The following is a 14233-nucleotide window of genomic DNA, read 5'->3' on the forward strand; positions in this document are numbered from 1 at the left end:
AGTAAAATTAGTTTTTTTAGATAGAGCTCTGAACACTTGCTGTGACTGTCACTTCGTGTTGAATTTATCATATAGAATTTAAGGCGGAAGACTGGGGAGCAATCTGTCACAAACGATTGTATTCATAATCGTTGAGGGTTGGGATGGGGGCTGGGGAGAAGACAAGCATCCTAGGGCCGCTCTTGTCGTCTGCACCATTCATTCGGCTCCAGTGGCAGTGGCGAGGGGATTTGCGTAGGCTGAGTGTGTAATGTGTTTCCTTCAAGCCTGCCTTGATGGCTCTGTCTGTGCTGTACTTCATGCACATAAATGCCTCTCAGGTTTTCTCAGCTAAATGATAACTCAGCTTGTCTTTCCCGGTGAATTCGGTAATAAATAGATATATGGGCTAGACGTGGGGTGTTCTGACTTAGTTAGATCCTCTCGTGTCCTGGAATAGACAAGTGGACTCAATCATTGTGCTAGCAACAAGATACATACTTTCTGGGGAAGCACAGGGTTTTATGCTAAGTTTACAATGACATGAACTGAAAAGCAATTCAAAGTCAAGGTTAGTATTGCAACCTCACGTCTGTCTAGGGCATCTAGAGGGGAAAACGGTCAAAATGCAACATTATTTTCTTTGAAAATTGAACATCTATTAGGGGATTTTGAAATGATAGAGAAGTAGAACAGTTGAGTTGCTTCTTGAACTCATTTAATGTGTACATTTTACTCTGGGAACTAAGTATTTTCCCAAGACTGCTATTCAGCGCTGCATTTTTTTCCTCTGATGTGCCAGGCATTTCTTCACAACCTCTGGATGTTGGAAGTCAAGTACTCTTAATAGCTTGCAGATCTATATCTGGGTATCAAAATCACAGGCTTTTGAACTTTGCCAATCAGAATCCCACATTTACATTTCCTTTTTATGTCACATGCTCAATGAGCTTAATTGACACATGGAAAATTTCCTGTGTACATCTTACTCAAGGCAACACTGGAAATTTGGGTTTATGGAATGTGTCGGCAGCCCTGAATGCTCTTGGCTTCTTTGCTGCTGGCTTGGTCTGTGGCCCAGAATGATGCAAGTTATGCGTAGCTCAGAACTCTCAAATTAGCTGCTGGGGCAGTGTTAGGAGTGTGTTCAGGCTCAAGAGCCATTTTTGAGGGCTGGAAGAGGGAGGGGGGAGGCTCTGGCCCACTCCCCACTGTGAGGCAGTGGAGGTTACTGTTGTTTGTGAAGATTCGGGCCATTAACTTCTGCAGGAAATCTGCCCTCATTCCCAGCCTGCAGTGTGGCTAGGGGCCTCATCCTAGGCCCCTGTGGGATACTGGGATTATTCTATTTGTAGCACTTATCATATTGCACTAAAGATCTTCTCATGGGTCTCTCCTCCAACCAGATGGGGGATGCATTCAGAGACAGGACTCAGCACCCAGCACTGTGTCTGACCTACAGAGATACTTAGTAAAGGCAGCCTAGGTGCTGGGTAGGCTGTAGGACTAAGCAGGACTGGACATGGGGATGACAATGATAATAGCAGCTCCTAATTATGGAACAGGTCCTCAGTGATCATAAATGCTAGCCTAGGTGATTCCTTATACCCATTTTACAGATGAGAAAAGTAAATAGGAAGTAGCAAGGTCAGGTAGTGTTCACAGGGTAAATTAGGAAGCCAGAGAACTGAAAGGGGAACTGGGGAATTCTAGGCTATTCCTTATGCTCTGAACATACACACCTCTGATTTATCTGAAGAAAGATAATATTTCCATGATCAAAATACAATTGAACAGCAGTTACAGAGCTAGTGAAGCCTAGAAAGAGTCCAGGCCTTGCTGTGGTTTCGCTTCCAGTGGCACTCAGAGGGGTCTGTGTTTTCAGTTGCTGTATTATTTTTTGGCCTATGCAGTATTTCATTCTTAGCATTTTGCAATAAATTGGTGGACTCTCAATATTTCTATGTATCTGACTTTACCATGTCCCAGTTCTGTGATCTTGGAAAATTTACTTCTGTGTTCCTGTTTCCTCTGCTGTGAATGTGGGGATGGAGGGTTGTCTTGATGAGTGACCATTCTAATATTTGCCAAGATCCTAGAATGGTGCTTAGCACATTCCGAGTGGGCAGCAAATATTAGACGTTCTGATTTATAGTTTTAGCTGTCCCTGTCTCTTCTGCTTGCCACTGTCCCTACATACCTGAGCTTCCCTCTTGTGGCTCTGCTGCCCGCAAGTGTGTTGGGTGCTGGGAACATTGGCTGGAGCGTTTGCTGCATCTGTCAGTCTGCGATTAGGGGCCAGTGGTCCACGCTCACCTGACAGCCATCCTCACTGAGAAGTAGCCACTAGGGGCCTGTCTCTGTAAGTGGCCTGCTTCTCTGGCCTTCGCCCCCTTTCTATCTATCAAAATCTCTCTCTGTCTCCCTGACTCTCTCCCTCCTCTCAAAGGCCCGAGCTTCTCCCCTCTTCCTCCCTGCTGGCATTATCTCCTCCCACAGCTTGAGCTTTGAGGAAACAAAAGCCAGGTGTCTTGGCTTTGGACTTTTAAAACAAACCTCCCTCGAGGCAGGGGAAAAGAGAGGCCTGGCTTCCTTTGTAGAGCAGAGGGCAAATGCTGAGATAAAAACACAAATTAATATATCAGTAAATTATCCTGTCCCACTGACATACTCTCTAATCAGAAAGACAGTGAAAACACGGGAGGATGCCAGGAAAGAATCCAGGGGAGGAAGGAGGAGCCACAAAGCCAGCAGCAGCCCAAGGAGAACAGCCCCTCGGGAGGCTGCAAAGGCTGAACTTTTCCCCTGAGATTTTACTGGATGTGCAGGGAGCACCAGCTCGCACCACCGTGGGGTGACGGGAAGAGACAGACAAGAGCAAGAGATGGAGAATGGAGGAACCAAGGAAGAAAACCGAGGCAGGGGCAGAGAGGCAGGGCTAATAACCATGTGGGCTAAGATCTCACTCCTTTGGACTCATAATCATCACAATGACCTTCCTTAGTGGCCATACTCACTACAGAAGTCGCCCCATTTTAAAGACAAGGGGCTGGGCGTGGTGGCTCACACCTGTAATCTCAGCACTTTGGGAGGCCGAGACAGGTGGATCACCTGAGGTCAGGAGTTCGAGACCTGACCAACATGGAGAAACTCCATCTCTACTAACAATACAAAATTAGCTGGAGGTGGTGGCGCATGTCTGTAATCCCAGCTACTCGGGAGGCTGAGGCAGGAGAATCGCTTGAACCTGGGAGGCGGAGGTTGCAATGAGTGGAGATTGTCATTGCAATCTACCCTGGGCAGCAACAACAGCGAAACTCTGCCTCAAAAAAAAAAAAAAAAAAGATAAGGAAACAGGAAGTCCAGGATAAGTGGACTTTCCCAATGTCCTGCACCTGCTAAATGATGGAGTCAAGTTTTCAGCCAGAATGTGGAGAATGGTGATCATGCACTTAACCACTTTGCTATTAGTACAGCCAAGTCTGTGATGTGATCAAACTGGAGAACTCAGTTGGTATATATAAAGAATAAACAAAAACCTGGTAGAACCAGAAGAATTTGAGACTATTAAAGAGAATGAGCCAGAAATGGTGGTGTGAGCCTGTAGTCTCAGCTACTTGGGAAGCTTAGGCCGGAGGATCTCTTGAGCCCAGGAGGTCGAGACTGCAGTCATCACACCACTGCACTCCAGCCTGGGTGACAAAATGAGACCTCATCTCTAGGAAGATAAAAAAAGAGAATGAAGCTCTACTCCCAGGACTTCAAATATAAATGAAATTTTCAGGTGAAAGAATAAAATTGTCACATCTACCACCTGGTGAAGAGCTTGCACAAACATGCCCTCATTGGCTCCGCTCAACCCCGTGGGATAAATCAGGGCTTACTGCCCTTTTATAGATGTGAAAACTGAGGTTCAAAAAAATTAAGTGACTGAGCCAAGTAAATAAGAGGCAGAGTTTAAGATGGAACACAGTTCTACTGGCTCAAAATCCAATGTTGATGGCATGGCATGGAGGACATTATTTGTCAGGGGGGCTCATAGTCCTATACTCAAGGGTTGCTGGGGAAGAGGAATGAACTAATATCCCTTTTCCCCATGCATGCTGGTGGGTTCACTTAGGAGAAATGCATGTTGAAGGTCAACTAGTGGGGTTGCACAGATGGGAAGAGAAGAGGGATTTTCAGGTGGCTTTCAGCTGATGCATTTGATTTGGCAGGAGAGGAGAGGTAGTTGGGATTCATGATATGAAAGAAATATGCAGGAAGGGAGCAAGAGTAGCAAAAATTGCAAAGCTATGAGATAGAGAGGAAATGCAGGAAGGATTTCAAAGCAGAGTATAGGCAAAGAATGCCTGGCATACAATCTGGAGAGGAAAAAGATGGGGAAAGGAAGTAGGAAGTGAAAACTGAGGGAAGTGGAAAAGAAAGTGAACATGTGGATGATTTGGAAGCTGTCCTCAAAAAGTAGAAATGTGGGCTGGAATCTGTACAACACAAACTAAAGGGAATATAATGTTTGGGATAGGAGAGGAAACACCTGCTTAAGAAGGGTGTTTGAAAAGTCAGAGCCACACCCAGACCAGAAGATTCAGGCAGACTGATGGACATCATTATGATGAGAAGAAAAAAAAAAATCTGTAAGTTTCAGCCAAAATAAAAGAAAAAATGTGGAGTGAGGAAAGGAAGAACAACCACAAAATCAATGTTCTTTCTAGAACTTGCTAGAATCACAATAGAAATATTGAAGCACTATTAGACCAGTATTTTCTAAACATATCTGAGGATAGCACCTCGTCTAACTTTTTATTTTCTTTTTTAAATTTTTTGAGACAGGGTCTTGCTCTGTCACCCAGGCTGGAGTGCAGTGGCACGATCATGGCTCACTGCAGTCTCGACCTCCTGGGCTCAAGTGATCCTCCCACCTCAGCTCCCTGACTAGCTGGGATCACAGGCACATGCCACCACACCCATCTGATTTTTCTGATTTTTAGCATAGAGGGGGTCTCACTATGCCATCCAGGCTGGTCTAGAACTCCTGGGCTCAGGCAATCCTCCTGCATTGGCCTCTCAAAGTGTTGGGATTACAGGTGTGAGCCACCATTCCCAGTCCTCTTTTTTATTTTTAAAAATCCTTCTTTAATATCTTGTGGAACTATAATTTTAGGAACATAGTTTATAAAATGCTAACTTGGTAGCATTAAGGTGGACTTTTCCACCCCTGAATTCCCTCCTCCCAAATTGTAGTCCTTTCTGATTTTTGAATGATGGCTAATAACTCTTCCGATTCTTGGTGCTTTCACCGTGCCTGCCTATATGCGACCTCTGTTAGATTATGAGCTGAAAACCCAGGCTTGTTAGAATTTTGCATAAAAAAGCATCATAGGATTTCGAGCATTGGCTTTAGAGACTCTCCCATGAGCAAATATATGAGCTTGGCACCCTGAAGCTTTTGCAGCTATTTTGACTGCCCGCAGAATTTTTCTTGCTTACTTACTTGTTTCTTAGCTTCCATTCAGAAGGCAGAACTTTCCAGCTAATTGACCTCCAAATAGTTGAAGCATGATTGTATTATTGCTACTAATAATATTGGCATTGCATAAAAGCAACAGAACCAGTCTGCAGATTATACACTGCAGAGGCCCTTTAAAGAAACAGTTAATCCAGAGATTAGGCTGCATATTTTGAGGACTTTTTCAAATTTTTGTCATGCACATACACTCATCTGATGCTTGCAACAGTGTTGAGCATATTGTTTGTGAAGTGGTAGTGAACCTCAGTATGAGAAATACATGACCACCTACTGGTGGGGTTACAAAGGCAGAAATTCAGCTATAATCAAACAAACAAATGCATTCTTCTTTCTACACATTCATGAGACAGGAGTGTAAACTCACTTGTGGAATTTACAGTTTTCCACAAGTGGATTTGGTGGAGGCATCTGACTGGGTCTGTTTCTGTGTCTTTCACTGTATGCATCTCTTATCATAAAATTTAAACAAAGAAATGACAGTTGGCCTCTTGCCATGGAATTATAGAATAAATTCTTATCACTAGTCCCAATGGTTATACCCAAGATGTCTTTTTGGATACGTTTAAGGTAGATATTTCAGGGTCCAATCAGATACATCAAAGGAAAATAAATGCTAACATAAAAATGGACAAAGGAAGGGAAATAATGATGTTGCTTTGTGCAACTTTTAGAGTACTTTGTTTCATGCCAGACATTACCTTTATCTGTCTGTCCCATTTATCATAAAAATTTTACTTTGAAAATGTTATTTTAGAAGGAAATTTTGTTGTGACAAGACTTAAATGTAGGAGGTGAAAGAATTAGATAGTGAACATCCAGGTATCCATCACCCACTTTCGACAATGAACACTTTACTTCTCTTGCTTTTTCACATCTCTTGCCATCTGTCCTTCCCTCCACCCAATCATCCAACCATCTTGATTTTCCGACGCATTTCACATGAGTTGCGTGCCTTGATACCGTTACCACTAAACTTTTCAGTATGCAGGTCATTAACTAGAATGCAATATTTACTTACAAGGTTTGTTTTTGAGGTGGATACAGTATAATGTTCAAACTATGTACATTTTGGTGGATTTTGGCAAATATATACAACTATGTAACCCAAACAACTCTCAAGATCTGGGATGCTTCTAGCATCCCAAATTGTTCTCTCATGCCCATTCCACCAATCCTTGCCCCATTTTTTCCAAAGACAACCATTATTTTGATAATAATTTTTCACCCTAGATTAATTTTACCCATTTTAGGATTTCCTGTAGATACAATTATGCAGTGAGAAAAAGACGTGCAGGGCTTTTTCACTGAGAATAGTGGTTTGGAGATTCATTATGTTGTTGTGTGTCTCTACTGTAGTTTGTTCCTTTTTATTGTTGAGTAGTAGTCCATCGTAACCATATACCACTGAGGAGAATTTTGAGAGAGATAGAATATGCACCAAAGAATGCCAGAGGAGAGTTTCCGGGATAATGAGATGGTGGTGGTTGGGGGGACCTGAGGTATTTTACTATAAAAAAGAGCACTTTTAGGAAAGGACATGAGAACCACCTTCTACTATTTAAGGCAAGAATCAGCACACATTCTAGCAATGGGCCAGATAGTAAATATTTTAGGCTTTACTGGGCCATGTGGTCTTTTTTCAAGTACTTAGTTCCGACTTATAGTAAAGTAAAAGCAGCCACAGACAATATGTAAGTGAAGTATGATTGTGTTCCAATAAGACTTCATTTATAGACACTGAGATTTAAATTTCATGTGATTTTCATGTGTCACAAAATATTATTCTTCTTTTGATATTTTTCCCAACCATTTGAAAACTTGAAATCCGTTCTTAGCTCACGGCCCATATAAAAACAGATGGTGGGCCAGATTTGGCCTACAAGCCATAGTTTGTCAATCTTTGATAAAAAAGCACTGTCAAATGGAAGAAGGAATAATTATTCTGTTTAGAACTAGTGGGTAATATGAAGACTAAAGGAGGCAGCTTTTGCTCAGAAAACTGAAGATCTTTCTATTAATTAAAGTAGTGTTGAAATGGATTCTAATCCCCTACTTTGTCTCTGTCCTTTGCCCCTATTGGTAGCATAGGATTAGCAGGACAGGCTACAGGGCTAGTCTGTCTAGTGCAATTGTCCAGCTCTTCTCAGTCTAACTTTGTGACCTCTGGCAAGCTAGTTAACTCTTTTCTGTTTCCATTGATTCATCTATCAAATAAGAGCAATAATAGATCCTGCCTCCTAGAGGCATTTTCAAGATTCAATAAGTTAAGTGTCTATGAAGTCTTAGGAACAGTGCTGATTCACAATCAGTACTCAATATACTTAGGACAGTGTCTGGCACACAGTAAGTATGAAATATGTATTTATTATTATCATTACTGTTGTTATTGCTTTAATCATTGGGAAGTTGGATAGGCATGTGTGAGAATTTTGTTGAAGGAATTCCTACTTTTCATAGTAGGCTGGACTAATAGATGCTTAAGTTGCTTTCCTGTCCTAATCATCAGCATTCTCTTCAATTTAGTGCCTGATACTTTGACCCTGAGGCTCAATTGTTATTGAAATCTGAGAAGAAATAACATAACATTCTAGTCATTAATATTAGCATAGCCTACATAATAAGATAAAAGTACAGTTGGGCCTCCATATCCCTGGGTTCTGCATCTGCAGCTTCGAGTAACCACAGATTAAAAATAATTGTAAAAAAAAAAAAAAAAGAAGAAGAAGAAGTAATAATACAGCAATAAAATGAATACAAATAAAAATACAGTATGATAACCATTTACATAGCACTCACATTGTATTAAGTATTGTAAGTGATCTAGAGATGATTTAAAGTATACAGGAGGATATGAGTAGGTTATATGCAAACACTATACCATCTTATATAAGAGACTTGAGCATCTGCAGATTTTGGCATTGAAGGGGATTCTGGAACCAATCTCCTGAAGATACAGAGCAATGGCTGTGTATTTTGTTTCTGCTTGATCTCTCCTTACCCTGGATCTTGGACCTACCTCTCAGTAGATCTGATTAATTATAAGGCCTCATGTGGATGCTGACTAGTTGTAATGCTACATGTGAGAAAGTGAGAGGAGTAGGGATCTTTGCTTTGTAAAGGGAAATGTGTCAAAGCATCAAGCAAGCATTAATTTTTCCTAGGAGCTTTATTCACATATTGGGCAATGCTGAATAACCAGATAGTTGTTCGAGTATTAATGCAATTATGTCTGGATGTCCTGTGATGTTGTGGGACTGGTGCTCCAAGTCCATTATGATTGCTGCTGCCTGTCGAGAACAGGGGAATTCAAGTAGAGTTGACTGTGGTGGATCTCCATTTGCAACCCCTCATCCCCCAGTTATAACACTTATACCAGATTGTTGTCTTTGTTTACTTGGTCTACGAAATGTATTTTCCCAAGCCTGATTATTTATCTTATTTTTCTCTGTTAGCTGGCTGGAATGATGGCCCCTGTTTCTAGGTGTGGTAAGCACGATATAATATCACAAAATGGTACTAGTAGAGACCTGTGTGATTATTTATGTCAACATTTCTGTTTTCCACGTAAGAAAACCAAGGCACAGATAAGAGAAACTTCATGCTTCTGGTCCAGTGCTCTTTGTATTATGCCAGATTCAACTTCGACTGTAAGCAGGATTGGATGTGGGGCGTGTTGCTGAAGGTGGCAGGAGGGCCAGATGGAAGCAAGTCCCATCTTCATGCCTATAATGTAGAGTTTTGGGATTATTTCCAAATAAATATATATAATAACTGGAATACTACCTCTATTATATTGAACACTCTCAGAAAACACTGTAAATATCAAATAATAAAGCCTAATTCATTAAAAAATCCTGCTAGGGGATGTCTTTATTATTTCACATATTGGAATCTCAAATGGTGGCATTGGTCTCAGTCTTTCTGTAACTCACAGAAGCCCTGCTGATGAGAAAGTGATACCATAGTATTTACATGGGTGCTTAAACATTTAGACATCCATGTGAACAGACAATTCCAGGAAGAATTGCTGTTAGGACACAGAGCAACATCAAGGCAGGCCTTGATTGATCCTAGATGATAAGTTAAAAAAAAAGGTCAACATGGACGTGAAAAAAGAACAATAGAAGGGAAGAAATGCTAGATAGTGAAAAGGGAAAGAAAAGAAAGGAAGTAGTGTACCCTGGCAGTTCCCATGAGGTTAAGGTGGCAGGGGAAATGCAAAGCTCTCTGATGGGGCTGAGTCTCCTAGTCTTTTGACAAAAGTAGAAATGGGGGCTTTCCCCATTAACCCCCACATTACTTAATGTAGCCTGTTCAACAGTCTCATGTGTTTTTTGAAGCATAAAGGATTTGAGTTGACTCTTACTATTTTCTAGCTTGACTCAAAGCACAGGAAGTTCCAAGGTTTCACATAAACAATGCCATGAGAGTTATTAATTTTTGGAGTTAAGATTATTGCCTCCTAACTGACTTTCTGAACTTTTTGAATTTAGTAACTACTGCTTTGAAGGTAAATACTTGCTTTCCATATTAAAAAAGAACTCCACTTTTTAGAGTATGTAAAATGACACACTAACATGAACTAAATTCATAATGAAGCCGAATTCTTTTAAAAAATATTATATCTATAAAATTAGAAAACCGTTTCACCCTTTTGTGTAAAATACCTATGCTAATGCCTTGCTCACTCAATTTTTTTTTTAAATCAATTTTAAGAAGAATAAAGAATTCTGCTGCAAAAACAAGTTGAAAGTCTAAAACTTGTTTATTGCAGCAGAGGCTCCAAGATCACACATGTCCATTAGAGGTATTCAGTGCAGGGTCACTGGAGGGTCGGCAAGAGACAGCCAATTAGATGTCTGTTTTTCCTTTCAAAGTCCTGTCTGTTTCCTTCACTCTCTTCAAAACACCCAAAGTAGACATATATATCATGAGGCCAAAGCAAAAAAAATAAAAAAGCCTTAGAACAGTGGGAGTTGTATTATCCAATAGTCATATGCATTTTAAATACCCATCATTATCAAGAGGAAAAACGAAGCCCGGTGTCTGATAAGAGGATGTGCTACAAAGTAGAATACTATTCAATTCTGTCTAAACTTAGGCAGGAAAAGGCTACTGAATGCAATCCTTGGTTTTTCACCGTGGGAGATAGATGACTTCAAAGTTGTAGCAAAAGTATTTGTTTAGAGTAGGGAGGATCAAGACTTTCTGGTATTTACAGTGAAAAAACAACAACAACCCAGCCTATCTTTTAGAAAAGGAATGCATGGTTAAATTGGCTCAGCTTGTCCCTAGCAACCTGAACTCGGAGGCCACATTTTTTCCTCTCTAAGAAGCAAGTGGGAACTTGAAAAGTATGTAGCATGTCGTGAAAAGGGAGCAGTGAACTTTGCTCAGGTCTGCAGCCAGCACTGAAATCTGAACCTTCTGTAGTCCCTGGACTGGTGTCTCACCTCCCTGCCCCCCAACCTTCCTTTTTAATCCCTCTGCATAGAGCGCTTTAGCAAACTACCTAGGACTGGAAGCAGAGCAGTTGTGACTTCTAAGAGAAAACCTGTTCTCTAAGTATTTCTGATGCCATTAAGAAGGAAATGCTAATGACACCAAAAAAAAAAAAACCCACTAAACCCAACTTTATAATTATGATTATGATATTCAACCTTATTTTTTATAATATGTACAGAGAAAATATAGAAAGATTTTGTTTTGTTGCATTCATTTTAAAGATAGCTTGAGAAGTTTTGGAGGTTCCCTATGTAGAGATTATCACTGCCTGGAAAGATTTTTCTTACCTTGTTGGCGGGGAACATCATTAAAAGCCCTGCATTTAGGCAGCTTGCAGTATGAATCTTTTCACAACAGTAAGTTACTTGGTAACTTGAGCTGCACTCGTTCCTGAAATTCTTTCACATAATTGAAGATTAACTTGATTCCCCGGATTGTTGAAGGTGGTTGACAGTGTGGGGCTGGGGTGGGTGGAAATAGATTATTCAAATCACAAAGAAGTAGGTGTACCCTAAGTGACTGCTCCATTACTGATTATGATGGTTTGCCTTCCTAAGTATTCATCAAGCTTGGTGCTACAGGATCGTGTGGGGAGGGAGGAGAGTGCACCGCCAGTGTTCAGAAAGCAGGTCAACCTCAGAGAAACTTAAATATTTTGTAAAGAGACTTATATGCAGTAATGGCTACTCCAGAATCCATTAACGCCCAAACAGGCTGACTCAAGGGTTCTGGCTTTCTCAAGTGGCTAATGTAAACAATATGAAAGTCAATAGTCGGGGACATTCCAAGATAGTATTAACACAATTGATTTATTGATGGTTGCACAATGGGAGGTTATCTTTTGTTAATTGACTCAGTAAATAAGCTCCCAGGCGTCAGTGCATAGGGGGAAAAGCAACCAGTGGAGGAAAAGGTGAGACACCTGGGTTATAATTTTTTTCCACTCCCAGCCTGTCTTAGTAAATTCTGTACCACTTCCTCTGCCAACCTCAAACACAGCTTAGCAATATTAATTTCGGCCAAAACTCTGCATCCATGTTTCATGAGGGGAAGTCTCAAGGGTGGTATGTTCCTATCAAACAATCAAACTCCTTCTTTCCCTTTCTTTCTCTCCTTCCTTCCTTCTTTCCTTCTTTCCTTCCTTCCTTCCTTCCTTCCTTCCTTCCTTCCTTCCTTCCTTCCTTCCTTCCTTCCTCTCTCTCTCTCTCCCTCTCTCTCTTTCTTTCTTTCTTTCTTTCTTTCTTTCTTTCTTTCTTTCTTTCTTTCTTTCTTTCTTTCTTTCTTTCTAACTTTTGCTTCAGGAAGATATAAAGCAATAGCAGGTGTGTGAGAGAGTTCACTGACTTGGCTTATTTATTAATACAAATATAGAAATGGTAGGGAAGATGCGTGTATGATCTTTTAACCTCCAAGAAGTGATTGACCCACAGGGATAATACATTGTTTGCTGTTGGCAGTTATTTATGAAGCACTTCTCTATAAAGACTACTATAATTTGGTACTTCCTCCTCCTAGGAGGAAGGGGGAAAGAAAAAAAATGCTTTATAAATTTTGGCCGATTCCTAGTACAGCAGTCCCCTTTATCTGCAGTTTTGCTTTCCACGGTTTCAGCTACCTGTGGTCAATCGCAGTCTAAAAATATTCAGTAGAAAATTCCAGAAATAAACAATTCCTAAGTTTTAAATTTCACACTGTTCTGAATAGATGAAATCTTCTGCCATCCTGCTCTGTCTCACCTGGCCTGTGAATTGTACCCTTTGTCTAGCGGATCCACGCTGTATGCCCACCCCTCCCCGTAGTCACTTAGGAGCCATCTCTGTTACCATATTGACTATCACAGTGTCACAGTGCTTGTGTTCAAGTATTTCTTATTTTGCATGGTAATGGCCCCAAAGTACAAGTATAGTGATGCTGGCAATTCAGATATACCAAATAGAAGCCGCAAAGTGCTTCCTCTAAATGAAAAGGTGAAAGTTCTGGACTTAATAAGAAAAGGAAAAGTATCCTGAGGTTGCTGAGATCTACAATAAGAATGAATATATTATCCACAAAATTGCGAAGAAGGAAAGAGAAATCCATGCACAGTATGTATAGGGCTTGGTGCTGTCTTCAGTTTCAGGAATCCACCCAGGGTCTTCCAGGGTGTCCCTCAAGGACAAGGGGAGACTGCCGTATTATATCTGCTGAAGTGGGACCACCTGGATCAATTCCTAACACTTTGAACTTGGCAACATAGATTTTTTTTTGGACTTTTACACTTTTATCAGCGATAGTTGAAAAATTTAAATTGCTCACTGTTTAACCCTTACTGTCTTCTAGAACAGTGGTCCCCATCCTTTTTGGCACCAGGAACCGGTTTTGTGGAAGATGATTTTTCCATGGACAGGGTTGTGGGGATCATTTTGGGATGACACTATTCCACCTCAGATCATCAGACATTAGATTCTCATAAGGAGCACCTAACCTAGATCCCTGGTGTGAGCAGTTCACAATAGGGGTCGGCTCCTATGAGAATCTAATGCCACTGCTGATCTGACAGGAAGCATGATCCAAAGTAATGCTCCCTCGCCCACTGCTCACCTCCCTCTGGGGCCCGGTTCCTAACAGGCCACGGATTGGTACTGGTCCGCAGGCCGGGGTTGGAGACCTCTGTTCTAGAAAACTCAAAAAACATCAACTTCTCCTTTCAGGCTGTCTTTCCCTCTGTCTCCCTAAGGCTTTTCTTTTTTTGATATGGGCATTCTTTAAGCTCTGACTTCTCTTTTCCTCTTTCCTCTGCCATCTCCTGTCAATCTCTTCCAGCTGCTGGCTGCACTCTGCAGGTGAGTGCAGAGTGAGAGTGAAGTACAAATCAACACCTGCACCCACTCCAGCTCTGTCTGCACCTTCCAACCATTTCCTGTCCTGACTTTTCTATTTCCGTACCTAACCCACCCCATCCCATTCTGCCATTGTTTTTGGCCCCAAAACTTGGAGTCCACCTCACTTTCTCACTTTCTTCTGTAAGTTCCCAAGTCCTGTAGATTCTGCTTTTAAAATGTATAGTTCATAAACGATAAGCTTTGCATCCCAGGTAGATTACATTGGACTGTGGATTGGCACACAGTAAGTATTCAATTAATTTCTGTTGAATGAAGGAATGAGTGAGTGGCTCCTCCTTAAACCAGGGTCCCTGCTCCAAAAAATAATCCTACGTAGCTTTGCATACCACTGTATTCT

The 14233-nt window shown here is 41.2% G+C and overlaps 1 long non-coding RNA gene across 2 annotated transcripts; it reads right to left on the reverse strand.

The window, feature by feature from the left end:
• Positions 1–8262: 8262 nt before the first annotated feature.
• LOC126959369 (uncharacterized) lies at positions 8263–11547 on the reverse strand. Of its 2 annotated transcripts, XR_007727505.1 has the most exons (3): positions 11302–11506; positions 9037–9232; positions 8263–8796 (listed from the first exon to the last, which is right to left on the reverse strand). It is a non-coding gene; the product is annotated as an uncharacterized LOC126959369 (long non-coding RNA). The 2 variants fall into 2 exon arrangements; XR_007727504.1 differs by lacking the exon at positions 8263–8796 and having other exon boundaries at positions 8899–9232; positions 11302–11547.
• Positions 11548–14233: the final 2686 nt, after the last annotated feature.

Source organism: Macaca thibetana, chromosome 7 (assembly GCF_024542745.1).
Source record: "Macaca thibetana thibetana isolate TM-01 chromosome 7, ASM2454274v1, whole genome shotgun sequence".
NCBI classification, from domain to species: Eukaryota; Metazoa; Chordata; class Mammalia; order Primates; family Cercopithecidae; genus Macaca; species Macaca thibetana.